The sequence below is a fragment of the Malurus melanocephalus genome, unplaced genomic scaffold (genome assembly GCF_030028575.1).
Source record: "Malurus melanocephalus ecotype Western Australia unplaced genomic scaffold, MMel_1.1 scaffold_265, whole genome shotgun sequence".
In the NCBI taxonomy this organism is placed as follows: Eukaryota; Metazoa; Chordata; class Aves; order Passeriformes; family Maluridae; genus Malurus; species Malurus melanocephalus.
Window position 1 is genome coordinate 46,442 of NW_026623497.1, and position 14,184 is coordinate 60,625.

The 14,184-nt window shown below is 35.0% G+C and overlaps 1 long non-coding RNA gene across 1 annotated transcript; it reads right to left on the reverse strand.

The window, feature by feature from the left end:
* Positions 1 to 3,437: 3,437 nt before the first annotated feature.
* LOC130579278 (uncharacterized) lies at positions 3,438 to 9,370 on the reverse strand. The gene is made up of 3 exons (XR_008965970.1): positions 9,254 to 9,370; positions 7,166 to 7,331; positions 3,438 to 3,727 (listed from the first exon to the last, which is right to left on the reverse strand). It is a non-coding gene; the product is annotated as an uncharacterized LOC130579278 (long non-coding RNA).
* Between the last annotated feature and the right edge of the window lie 4,814 nt (positions 9,371 to 14,184).

Below are 14,184 nucleotides of genomic sequence, written 5' to 3' on the forward strand. Positions count from 1 at the left end.
TTAAATGCATTTGGTGCTATAAATCAATAAAATGCAGAATACTAAGCAAGCTTAACCCTGTTCATTGTCCTCCCACAGGTATTGTCATGGTTTAGGAATGGCACCCCCCAATTCAGAGTCTCCACCACAGCTCTCCAAGCTACTGCAAAACTTGCCCCAAATCTGACCAGAACCAGGACAATTATTTTCAGAAAGGAGACAGACTGAGACTTCCTCAACCTCTCAGCCACCAAATTTAGCTATTTTGTCTCTCTACCCAAGTGTCCAACATTTTGTCCTTTCTCAGATTAAAATTCTGKCTCTCACCTTGTGTCCCTGAATTTTCAGTAATTAATTAATTTGAAGTTACTACATAGTGCAAGAATTCAGACTCATCTGCTCCATACAGCATGGGAGCAAGATATATAACCTTGAAAGGGTACACTAATTAAAAAACTTATGCAAGAGTATATTTAAGTATTTCTTGCTATTTAAAAGAATTAATTCAAAGAACAAATTATAGTGGAAAGGCATTTTAAAGTTTTAGTCAACGCAGTAAAATTACTTTTGACCCTTAATTCACTGATTTTCAGCAAAAGTTTTCCAGCTGAGCAGTCAGAAAAGAAAAAAAATGTTATTTCTAATGATTATTTCTAGACATCCCTTTCTAAAGCATATTTAGTCTTTATGAGTTTTTGCTCTAGCTTAAGATAAAGTGATAAACTAGTATACATAATTTCAGGAAGAGACTAATAACACAGTTCCATGTATACAGGTATTATAAAAACTCATATTCAAAGTTTCCTTGATTTTTCAGTGGAAATGGAACCAGAGTAGGTTTATGGGCAGCCAGTCTGAATGACTCAGGTGCTTTAAGTGGTGGAGAAATATGTTGAATCAGAACTGTTTTTCTCTCACTCAGTAGCAACAGCTGGTGTAAAAGCTAATCCTCTGATCAGCTCCACAGGCTTTCTACTAGCATATCCCAAAGACAATCATACCTTTAAACAAAAATGAAACAGGTTGCATTCTCATCTTGTCCATTATTTACATAAAAATAAAGCTAGTCTTTGGTATTTTGTTTGTTCTGCTAGGTTGTAAAATGGTCCCATTTTTGATTTCCAAGAGATGTGATAACAAGGATCAAGTGGCTCTTGCAGAGGCCCAGTGCTGTGCTGGGCCACGTGATGGGAAAACACACKTTTTGGTGGTGTGAGATTAGTATGGAATCAAAGAATGGTATTTTAGTATAGGATCAAAGTCTTCCCTAGTTCTTCTGACAGAAGGATCACAGAAAAGCTGAGGCAAGGAAGAAGCATGGCATTAAAGAAAGGTTCCACATAGCAGCAACAAGTTTTCCAACTGATATGAAACATTTCTGCTTCTCCCTGGCTCTGGGATGCCACACACAAAGTAGAATTGTCCTTTGATCTGCAGGTATTTTGAAGCACTCAGCCAGACAGGAGCTCTGATTGCATTTGAATACACAAACATATAACACCATACTCATTTTTTATCTCTCTTTAATATCTCCATCTCTGTTGTTCCTCTTCTTCCTGATATATTCCTATACAGTTGCTAAATAGCCTAAAATAATGAAACAATTTGCCTTCAGAAGCTCCTGAGGCTGTCTCCAGAAGTTCCCTCTTCCAAATGGGAGAGAAATCCCCATTTTTTTTAAGTTTATACTCTCTTCCACTGATCATCTTCCATAATGCACATATAATGTTATATCCTTCCAGGTTTCTTCCTTCAATAGATATTTTGGGACTGAAGATCTGGCTGCTGCCACCACAGTCACTGACTGCAAAAGGAGGCATCACCTGAAATGTTAACACTGGTCCATCAGGGACAAAGCAAACAGGCCAAACAGGCTCAGTCCAGGCAAAGTTCGTGGAAAGGAGTTTGTACAAGTCCAGAGAAAATGAAATGCACATCCTATATCTGTGAACAGCACTGCAAGTGGTAATTATCTTGAGGTGCTAGAAACACCCTTGTTTTCCCTATTAATCTTATCTTGAATAGGTAGAAATAAGTTTTTTATTTAGGCTTTTTGGAATTTTAAAGTATTTTTTATTAAGAGATGGTGCAGCTTTCTGTATTTTTATACCTAATTTTTATTTTCTTAAATAGATATGTTTTACCTGAGGTTTATATAAAAGTTATTGAAAATACCTCAATTTTATCACTCCGTGACTGATGAATGATTTACTTAAGCATACTCTATTATCATCAGCTGACAGGCAATAACATACAATAATATATATATTATTATATATTTGTATCTAGTATATTTTCCAGATATTCATTTTAACAAAGTAAATGCTATTCATTAGTGTGAACCTCTACAAACTCACTGGTTATCTAGCAATCATTCCTTGAATTAAGGAGACTTGCATCATTTTTTTTTCCTTATTCATGGTTTTGTTCTTACATGTACTAAGCATTTGCTGCTTCCATTTTTCTCAAGCTGCTTATAGTCAGTACWAYTCAGCAGCAAAAATTATATTGACCMGCTCCAAAGAAAAACTCACTTAGCCTAAGATTTTATAGATTATGATCAGTTMTGCATTATATTAGMGWGCTCACTTTTAAGGAAATGTCCTCAATGACTGTAGCTGCAACTYCACACAGCCTTCAATATCTCATTACATTCTGTACCGTTGTGCAAGAACTTAGTCATTATCAGGAAGGAAATAGAAACATATTCCCTGAAGTGTTTGTCTTTTATTGAAAACTGTGACAACATCATCTTACTTTCTTCAGAATTCATCACTTTCCCTGGACATCTGATAACGGATGAGAAAATGTATTCTGTTGTTTGGTGCTAGAATGTTTTATTAATAAAGCCAAACTTTAGATGCTCAGCTTTGAATTTTAGTGGTCTTGTCTGTGTACTGAATTCTTTGACATGAAATGTTGTTTAGASATGCTTGAATTTGAAGAATTTAAAGTAGATATAGTTTGGCAATATTTAGATATGTAGATTTAAGGATTTTAGTCTGGAATAACCATAAATAATTTTCTTAAAAGGTGATTATATTCATATTTTGAAGGCAGACAAGATATAGCAGAAACATCGTATCCAAGGCCAAAGCTTTTAATTAGTGCCTAAGGCTTCACATCTCATAGATCAAAAAGGACACATACAATCACTTGCATGATAAACAAAATGATGCTGCTTCTCTTAGGATAATACTAAATGCTGGCCCTTGCATAAATTAAGTGTGGTGGAAGAAGTAAATTAYTGGATWCTTTATTYGTGYATAGTTCTTATTAACTTAATATTGATTTTACACCAACTTAGGATAGGACCAAATGTTTTTAAAATAATGAATTACTGTTCAATTTTCAAAATGGATTATTTTAAACAAAATAACATTGCACTTCAAACAGATTGACAAAGCTTTCTTTTATGTGGAACAAAAGAAAAGCCTCAATTAAAATGTTCAGAACTGCAGGCACCAGCAAGTAAAGGGAAGCTTAAAGCTGTTTAGTCTAGTTTTATCTCAAAAAGGCATTCAYTCTGAAGCAGTTCAGTTCTCCCTAGCATTCCAGAAACAAATTGTCTCACCTTGGTTTCAACGGAATGGCACCTTTCCAATTCATACAGGCACAGCGATTATTTCCTCCCACCATCCAAGGGTTTTAAAATGAATAACCCAATTATCCAGAATTATAGGGTAACTTGGTCTGCAGGCTTTTATTCAGCACGGGAACAAACAAAAAGCACACAGCAAAAGCACAGCTGCAGTAAAGAATGTTGATATATCAACGGCCTTGGCGTTGGCTCCTGCCTGGCACTGAGTTTTAAGATGTAATGGGAATGCACCTAAGCCTCTCCAGAAGCAATAGCTATGAACGCCAAGCATTTGTACTCCTACAAGTTACTTATAATGAAATACTTTATTTCCTTGGAAGATCTATCAGTTTATTCAGCTGTTCAGTCTTGGTTTTGCTACAAAATAACTGWAAAGTGTTCTTTTATAATAATAGTGGTAATACACTCATACATCAACCTGCACATAAATATCCAGGGCACAATAGCCATATAGAACAGGAATAAAATAAGGTAAACGAAACATATGCTATACATAAAACAGGGTGAACATGCAAAATACTGTTTTTCATTTTCAGATTTCCACTTTAGCTGTTCTATAGCCTGACTCCAGGAATACAGTAATTAATCCCTTCAGAACTATTCAGAAAACTCTGAACTATTTCCACATTAACACTTCAGTATCAGATTTTTTTTTTATTACTACTTAAAGTATATAGCAATTCCTTGCCTGATTCTGTAAGAGTTTACTGTCTGATTCAAAACCTGAAAAACAAGGAAGAGTAGGTAGGTGGAGGAAACGGAATTTCCCTGCCTGCTTGCTTTTCCTTATGTCTCCACATCAGCTGAAGGAAAAGAAAAAACTTTTGACTTTGTAGTCGCATTAATAATTGATTCTTTTGTGGAAAAGATCAGAAAAGATTTTGGTTTCCTTTTTTCTGTGTTGGTTTTTTGTGGGGCTTGTTGTTGTTGCTGTCATTGTGGGGTTTTGTTTCTTCGTTTTCTTCTTTGTTCCATTTTCATTGTCTCCATCTAAAGTACATGATTTTATCCACATTCAAACAGTTTCCCAATTATTGGGAGGAATCAGGAAAATTTCCAAATTCTACTTAGCTTCCTTAATTAAAATTTTCAAACTTAGATGAACATTCCTATGAGTAACAGACACGGCTTTATGCATGGTAAATGTTCTTTTAATGTCCTTGAGAATCAGTCAAATTACTATATACTGGCCCCCACAATTTGAACGAGGTCTTACTAGCATTGATGGATTACTTCAGCAAAATGCCTTCTAGTTAAAAGCATTTGAAAGACACCCAAGGGGAGAAATAGCATTAAACCAGAGATATATTTATTTATTGCCAGGCAGGGATGCCCTCAGAAAGAAGTAAATCAAAGATAACTTACACAGTCTGAAGAAAGAAGAAAAGATGTTGGGATGACAAATTTTCCATGGCCCTTGAATCAAGGAAAGCACTAGTTTGAAAGAGAAAACCAGAGTAGATAATTTTCAAATGATCATCACTTCAGGATGCTTGGAGAATAATGGAGAGGTTAGGAATGACCATATTTTTAAGAGTGACTGTCCCAGAATCTGTATTTCAACCCAAGTTAAGAAATTATTAAAATCACTTCACTTACACATTTATGCATTTTTGAGACAAAGATCAACGTCTAATGCCAACCACTACTGCGGTGGAATGAGAAGTTAAATAAAATTCAACCCTTCTAATTTGCTGAACAAGAYRAAATGGTWACCATYRTTGTTATAYATTTTAGGTTTTGTGGAAATGGTGYTAACTTGGCACGATCTGAATTGTMRGAGMAYGCACTTAAATGGKGAACTTGTATAACTATGACCTTACCCAGACCTTGCAGCAAAATACAGTATAATTGGTGGATTTCAACTAGGCCACATAGCACTACTCAGGAAGGCTTTGCTMTGCCAGCTAAGCTCCCTGTGAAGTTATTGAAGTCTTCCCACTTTTCTCAGTAGGAGATGAAACAGATCCATCTATGAAAGCTCTGACCTTTTTTTAAGGTTGGAAGCTGGTATTGCACTAGAATAATCCACAGCCAAAGAATATCTATAAATCACTTATTTTTTTCCCTGATGCAGCCCTCTTCTAGGAAGTTGTGTTGCTGAATGAAAATGTAAATATGAATTCCTTCTCTGCTTAGAGGTAATAACAGTGAGAATTCTGTCTTGCAATAGGACCAGAGAATCTTAAAGCAGAACCCAAAGCCATAGGTCTGTCTCCCTGAAGAGAAGAACAGTATGGGCAGAGTGCTGAACATCCATCAATGTCTGCAGTTCTCTGGTGCAACTGATTGCCATCAGATCCATCTGCCTCYGCTTCAGCAGGCAGGGCAGGGGTGATGGCAGGATTGAGTCTGGTTTCTACAACAAATCAACATCACTTCTGTCCCAGACTCTAAATGTAGTGCTGGTAAGCCTCTGCCTAAGCAAAGGAACTATTTCAAAACACTGGCTTTTTCTTCCAGATGGATGGCAATCTCAATTTTCAGTTCTACGTATATATTTAAAAAAAAAAAAAAAAAAAAAAAAAAAAAAACAGAAGAGGACTGTTTTTCAAAGAAGACCCTAAAGTTTTAATAACAGACAATCGGCCCAGAGTAACTTCAAAGTTTTGTAAAAAGCTTCAGTTTCTCAAGGTGATTTCAGTGAAATAAAAGACCCAATGAAAACATTAAAATTAAATCTGAACTCAAGAACTTAGAGCATTGTTGATGTCAGCATCACAGAGCACCTCACTGTGCACAGTAACCAAATCCCCCTGTTTGTTTTGTTGCCTCAATCACAGAGCTGGGCAGGAGCTGCTCTTCACTGTTCACCAGCTGGAAACAAAAAGTCATTGCTTCTTCCCTTGATGCCTAAAATTTTTTGCTTTCTATACATTTTTCATATATTTGTAGCTTTGTAGACTACTAATACAAGGTTTTAGATTCTGGTATTTTTCCTACCCTTTTCACGCACATTTTAGAACAGTAAGCTAACCTTCTAACACTCTCCTGAAATATTATTTGGTCTTTAGTTTAGTTTCAAGAAGAAAACGACCAAGGATATTTTGTTTTGCAACCAGAATCTGAGAAGAGGCAACAAGAAATGGGACAATGAAGCCCCTGGACCAACGCCAGTGGGGCAGAATCCAGGGGAAAATTACCTAACCACCTGCTCTTCTAATTGGACAATGTTTGCTAGATATGCTAATTTGTTAGACTTACAAAATTGTAGAAATTTGGGTGGAAGATTCCAGTAGAAACCTGCTTTTTATTTTGCTATTTTAATACTGTTGCAAGAGTTTTATCTTTTGATATTAGGCAACACCCTTGGGGGCAAGCAAGCATCTACTCCCATATGCCACAAATCCGAGGAAATTAGAAAGAGCAATGGAGAAAGGCAGGGAGAGACAGGAAAGGTGTCTGAAGATAAAGTATTCTGTGAAGACACAGAATATGACGATAAAGTCCAAGCCCAAGAAGGATTCAAAAAGCCATCATTGAGTGAATTGAAATCTAAAAACATTATAAATTATAGAATAAATATGAAAATGAAACTCAGGACCCATCAGGCAAATCAGCAGAGCTATAATGAGATTTACTTACGACTATTTTCAGCATGTTTTTTCCAGAGCTGCAGTATCTTATTGTAAAAAGTAATTTTCTCTTTTGGTCTAGGAACTTTCCTGAGCCTTTCTGGAATTCCTTCAACTCTGCTTGTTCTAGCAAAAAAGTAGAAGCAGAACTCTCTTGCCTCTCTTCAGATCTGGTCCTAGAATAGCAAACATAATATATTATTCTATTTACACTGTTCATTCCTGATGTTGATGCTTTCTTCACCAACCTCAAAAATATTACACTGATTTCCTCTAAATAGTACATTCATTTTTACCCCGTTTTTAAGACAAAAAATGCTGAAACCAGGACTGGTTTTACACAATCTATACAGACTGCCTATTGGTAGGTTGAATTAAGTTTTCAAGTAGGTAAAGTTTATTTTGCATACAGTTTTAGGTACCTTTGATGTACAGTGACCAAAGCAGCTACACTGAGTTAAAAAAGAATCATTAAGTCCATACYACCACAGTTCCTTTATAGGATGTTATGAATATCAATTTGCCATCAACTTCAAGGACTAGCAAGGTGTCACAGCAATCTCATAATGTTGACAGAAAGATTCTGTTGAGACTATGTGTTTGAGTGCCAGAATATAATAAAACAATGACTGTGACWGTTTAGAGACCTATTCTGTAAATTTGCTGCAACAGATCTGTTGGAGTAGATGTTTATGTAAACTATTCACTTGAGCACCAAAGCTAGTTTGAAATGACATGGCAGTCTACAAACCTGCAAAATTAAAACATTACAAATATTTGTTTTAATGATCTTAAAGAATTTAACTGGTATTTGCTCTTTTATATATGAATTTCAATATATATTTTGTGATGAGAGTAAATAACAATTGCTGTTCAATCTAACTGGAAAAAAAATCTCGTCCATAATGAACTTGTAATATTTATACATTTTTACAGCACTGTTGTGCTCCATTTCAAAACCTAGAGGAAAGTAAATATTCATATTCTGATTAGAAAAAAAAGTATTTTAGATTAATTTTAGATGTGTTTATGCTTTTAACATGCATACTTATTTATTAAGATAGATGCTGTCAGCATTTGTAGTTATCACAGAAGACATTTCTGCTGTGCAGGCAGGCAGATTATGATCGACATTTTCACGTTTGCAATATGATTTTTGTATTCCCAAACTCTCATGCTTCCTCACTAGAGCCCCGTCTTTGCCAGAGGAATTAAAGGATGAGCCAGTCCACTCTTCGAGGTGGTTCCAGGCTTTTCAAAATCCTTTCTCTTCTAGCCAGATTTCAATTGACACCGATGTCACAAAGAACCTCCCGGGATCTCATGCAACAATGGGCTGCTCTCCAGGAAACCGACTGCCAAATTCTGCGCTCCTCACCTCCTCAAGGTGTGTGTCTGTCAGAGACAGCTGAGACAGAGCTCTGACACAGRGCAGATCACTCAGCTGAGACAGCACAGAGCAGCAGCAGTCTCCTGCTAAAGCTGTTTCTTTTACTCTGCTTTGTGTTAGTTTCACTGCATCAAAATAGTGACATATATAATATAGGAAAGGACTATTTTATTCATGAAGCAAGAAAAAGACCAATGGCTGAACTAAAGCCATGCCAGYYTTTASCYAACAAAAGCYATCAAACTTTKCAAACAGATCCCTCAGAAACAATGSCCTCTATGTGGGAAAAAATGCTTACTGTCGCTGCTGGCCAAACAGCAACAGAAAAGAATAGATACAAAACACACAAAAGTGGGTGAAAAAAACAGAAAGAAAGAAGGACTTTATTGTGGGACAAGCTTCTTTTATCTACTTTAGCAACCAGTGCATACATTTGTGTCAAACATACATTGGTCAAGAGACAGCTGTTTAATTAGTAATCAGAACATAATTGGTRAGTTTGCAAAAGCTACAGTATTAGTAATGCTTATAATTTCCAGCCACCTGCGTTATCAATTCTACATTCCAATCCCCATTTCTCAAGGATGCGGCATTCCTCCTCCATGTAGGCTGGTAACATCCCTTTCTTTTCCCAGGCCTCAGTCGTACACAATAATTGGATGAGTTTCAGARTCAGGGCTTGTGGGGCCCCTTTCCCCCACAGCTTACCTAGAAAATTTCAGGTTATCTGGAAACCTTGGGGTGCAACAAAGTCCAGGTGTTTGAACTTCATTCCATCTAGTGAAGCTCTTGAAGATGGACTGATTCTCATTGCAGAATTTTGCTGCACCTAAGAAAAAGATCCATAGGAAAAAAAAACATCTGAGTGGAGGGAAATGCCAACATTAGCTTTTAAACAAACAAACAATTTTTGCTGCGTTTTCTTAAAGAAAAACAAATCAATACGACTTCTACAATAGTTCTGGAAACAATTGTCAGATGTAAGAAGGAAATTCTCCCCAAACAAATYACTGGCAATTCTCAGAAGAATTAGTAGATAAATTTTGCAGCTCCAGCAGTCTCTTACATCTTGTACTCCTTCACATGTGCCCAAGACAAAAGGATTATTCAAAATGTCATATGTAAACAGTGTTGCCTTTATTTACATTCACACCAAAATCATCTGAAAAGAGAGAATCCTCTGGAAGAGTGAAACTGCAATCTGGAAGTAAGGAAAAACACCTTAGAATAATACTGTGATTGAACTCTGACMACTTTCTGTCTGATAATCATTTTGAACTGGATCATAGCTCTTAGAATTTCAGAATAAGAATATTTATTTGTAAATGTTCTGAACCTTACTCTATTTCAGATCATTACGAGAATTTCTAAACTTTTCTCATTGGTTGAATACATTTATGMCCCATGTGGGTACTTGGCATTTAGGTCTTAGATCAGTGTGAAGGGTTATACACTTCTAAATAATAAATAAAGCTGAAAAATTAATAATTGTAAGTCCTTAGTAATCATGGAATGCCCTCTCTTTTTCTTTGCTCTGAGGGTTGCTCTGTTGTTGAGGTTTCTCTTTATAAATATGGTTTGCCTTATCAATTCAGCAGCACACTTTCACAGATGCCCAAACAAAAGTTCTTAAAAACTTATGTGCCTTAGCATGAAATTGCTTATGGTTTTTTTGCCAGGTTTCAAGTAAGATTTATGTTATTCTTCTATAAGTTTAATATTCCAGTTCTATTTTCAAGAACTGTATTTAATGTATTTAAAAAGCAATAATGCACACATTTGAACTCACARGTTTTTGTCTTGAAATGTTACTTTCTTGTGCTGAATGTGTGTCTATTTTGGCTGTTTCCACTTTGATCATGCCCAGTATGAGAAAGCAGTTTTGGGAGTCTGTGAGGCTCTTTTTCTGCTTCATCCATGAACTTGACTACTTGAGCCAACTATCTCATACCAGGGGAACTTCATACTCCTAATTTAGTGGATGTGCACGTGACACCAGATATAAATAGAAGAAAAATATCCTTTTTTAATTGCACTAGATGGGAATGATACTTCATATAAAGACAAGGAGAAAGAGAAAAAAGCAAAGAAAAGCTAATTTAATTTAGCTGTTGTCAATTTACACTCTCAGATATAATTTTCTTTACAGGCATAATTATTACTAGGGCTTTGTTTACAAAGATAGTTTCTGTCTGACTGAGATCTGATTAGGGACAATGTGAATTGAAATATAATTTTTTTTAAAAAAACATTAACCAGTATACTCTTTCTTTTCATTGAAACCTATTTCTGGGATAAAAGAGCATTTGGATGATATGGAGTTTCATTCTCCAGGGAAGACAATGGGAATTACTTCTGAGCTCAGRATTATTATTCTTCCTARCCAAAGCATTTTTTTCCTAGTTCCTTGTGTTTAACCCTACAAACCACAAGAATGAACAGYTGCAGTGACAATTGAAATATAACACTGGCATTTTATAGAAACAATGACCTTAAGACSAGAATATTTTCTGRGCATTAATACCAGAGAGCCACATCTAATTAAATTAAAGYAAACCCCATTCAATTAACTATGACTTATAGAGTTTGAGGTACCTATTTTGCATATTTGTGGTTTATATTTCTATATTTATATTTTATATTACTATATTTCAGCATTTTGTTCAGTTCCYCTGAGTATAAATTCTTTTGATATCAGCAGAAACAAGTCTCAATGGCCCTATGCTCATGTGCATTTTTACATAGCAATTTAAAGAAACAGAACTTAAAGCCCAGTGGCGTGAAATTAATGCAATTTAATACAAAAGAAAGCTGCTCATCTTTTTAAAAATATTTTTTGWGTGCAGTTAGCTTTGGTTTGGGCATCAGATCCGAAGGACCATTAATAGATACACGGTCACAGAACATTAAAATAGTGCAGATTTTTCCAAGAAATAATTCACCATATTCMAGACTGCAAGAAAAAGTATTAATGGATTTTGCATGTGAAATATTACCAAGTTTGTTTACAATTCTCAGAAACAAAGGGTTTTTTTCTTTTTGTACGATAAAGTTTAAAATTTTAGGCAATGATTTGCAGGGGAAAAAAAGGAAAAAAAATAGATAAACAGTCATTTCTCTGCCTTCATAAATTTCTGAGCTGATTTAACCAGTATTTTTTTCCTTGAATAAAGCAGAAATTTCGGAGGGTTTTGTTTTGTTTTGCTTACTCAGAAAACATGGCATGTTGTTATACAAAGTTTCAAGRGTTTTTAATGCAAAAATTTTGTGAGGTTTGGAGAAAAAAAAATTTGTAAAGTTCTTAAGAGTCTGAAATCTGGAAGAAGAGTATGTGTTCCAGTTTTTACTCAAAACCATCTCAGTATTCAGTGTTGACTTAATCTCTTCAGTATTGAAAGAAAACTGTACAAATARCTCAATATTCATTAGACAAACAAGAAAAAGATTGAGTTCATGAACCCAGGGGTTAAGATTACCTATCTGGGTTGTGGAAGAAAGCAATCCCTTGTCTGGACTACCTGTGGTCATGAAGAATAAAGAATTCGCATTTGATTTTTCCATGTCATTGGTGACTGTATGAATCATCAGAATAATTATGTGTTTGTCATATTTTTCTGGATAATTTCAGCATGGGAGTATTTTGAATTGGCTTAATGCAAAACATTTCATGCRGTGGGAAAATCTAGTTAGTTAAAAATTTTATCTGTTTTTTTTTTCCCCCTATTATTTACATTTAAAAATTTTTGAATAAAGAGTGAAGGTCTATTCTCAACAATTGTGGTTTTAGCTCTAAACATGAAGTAGAGAGCTGAAGACTCACAATAGATTTATCTTGCATCTTTAGCAATAAGACAGTGCCATTTTTAAAATCCAAAATCAAAACAAAAACGGTTTCTTAACAAATTTGACTTAAGCTAAACCCRTAAGAAGCCTTATTTCTACTGATTCTTGTTTTTTTTTATTTTATCATTTTAGACATTAGCACTRRATGTAAGTTTTTATGCAGGATTATRTGTAAAGCTGACAATCTTACAAACCAGTCAGAATGGTTAATAATAAGTACTCTGTAAACACATACAAGTGAAGCCTTTGGCAAAAAATAATTACTTCCTTAATGCAGTACAAATAAAAGAAACTGGATCACAAAGGAAAGCAGAAGGAAAACACAAATACAGAAATGAAAACAAACACCAAAAAATAGAAACTRTGGTTATTCTATCATGTACAATTACAAACCCCAAATAAATTATCAGGACACTTAAGGTGTCCCTGCATTGTATTCCAAAATTTAATTCAATGAAACTGTAAAATAGATGCCAACAACTGTAAGACTTAGAGCCTATGTTTGTTGGTATTTTGTTACTTTTGCATGATAAAAATGGTGAACAAAGCTGACATAAATCAGATAATGGTTTTGACCACTTTTGGTGGCCATCACACCCAAGGCAGCACAATCTGTCCCACATCTGTATACTCCTTATAATAAGTGCAATGTCTGTCGTGAAGCAACTTCACAGCCAGCAAGAAAATCACATTCAACAGGGCTACATCCACTCAATCCTTTGTGCATTAATGTCTTATTTGGCTGTCTTTGCTTTTAACAATTGCTACTTTAAAATAGAAATCTAATTTATTATTTTTTTAAAGATACAAGTAATTCATTGTCAAAAAAGTTTCACAGTTAAACTAAATGAAAAATTGTGGTTCATATTCTGTTAATATAAAAGAAAAATAATTAACTGATGTAATTTCAAAGAGGAGTGGATTACTAGAAGAATTTTCAAAATGCTTCCACATACTGGTTAGCTTCAAGTAAGAAAATAAATCAGCAACCTTCATGTTATACAAGTTGGTTTGTTGTTTTTTTTTTAACTTTTTGCTAATCTTGTCACTATTCTTCTTCAGTTATTGGAACAATGATAGACTAAATGTCTGAGAAGAAATATTCCATCAATTGTGTGATTTTATGTCCACACTAGCTGGATTAACTGCCACAAGAGCCTGTGAAAAAGGATAAAAATAGAGAGTTGTTTCATTCCAGGTGAAACTTCAGATATTGTCACTTTTTATTTCTGTAGCATGATGCTACTTTTAATCTAAAAATAGAGTTCAAATATCCCCAGTAGCCTTGGCTCTCTAGCACTTGCTAAGGTGGATGTCTTTTGTCCTTCCATGGGTGGTCCTGAATTGCTGATCTTTTTGGAGAACCACATTATTTAGGTGTGCAGCTAACAGATAACAACAGCAGAGTTTAGAAAATGGACTTCAGACATAAAGTGAAAAAAAAATGTTCTAGAGATTAATGAAGGCTTCAGGAAACAAATTATTTGTGCTTAATGCATGGGTACGAGAGTAATATAATGGACTTCTGGTCATCTAATGTGTAGGAAGTCAAATTGTATGATCAAGTGACTGCTCAAGCTAAGTATATAAAATACATGAAATGAATGGAAAAGAATCAGCAGTTTGTATGCTCCATTTTATTTTTGCATTTACAAAATCCTGGAGATATTAAGATACATCATCTTTCTTGGATCACCACTTTCTTTAGGCATCACTGGACTTAAAGAAGCCCTGGGAACGCTGCAACTTTTTGCAGACAGGTTTAAGGAAGAGCCAGGGACTCTGTTCCYCATTAT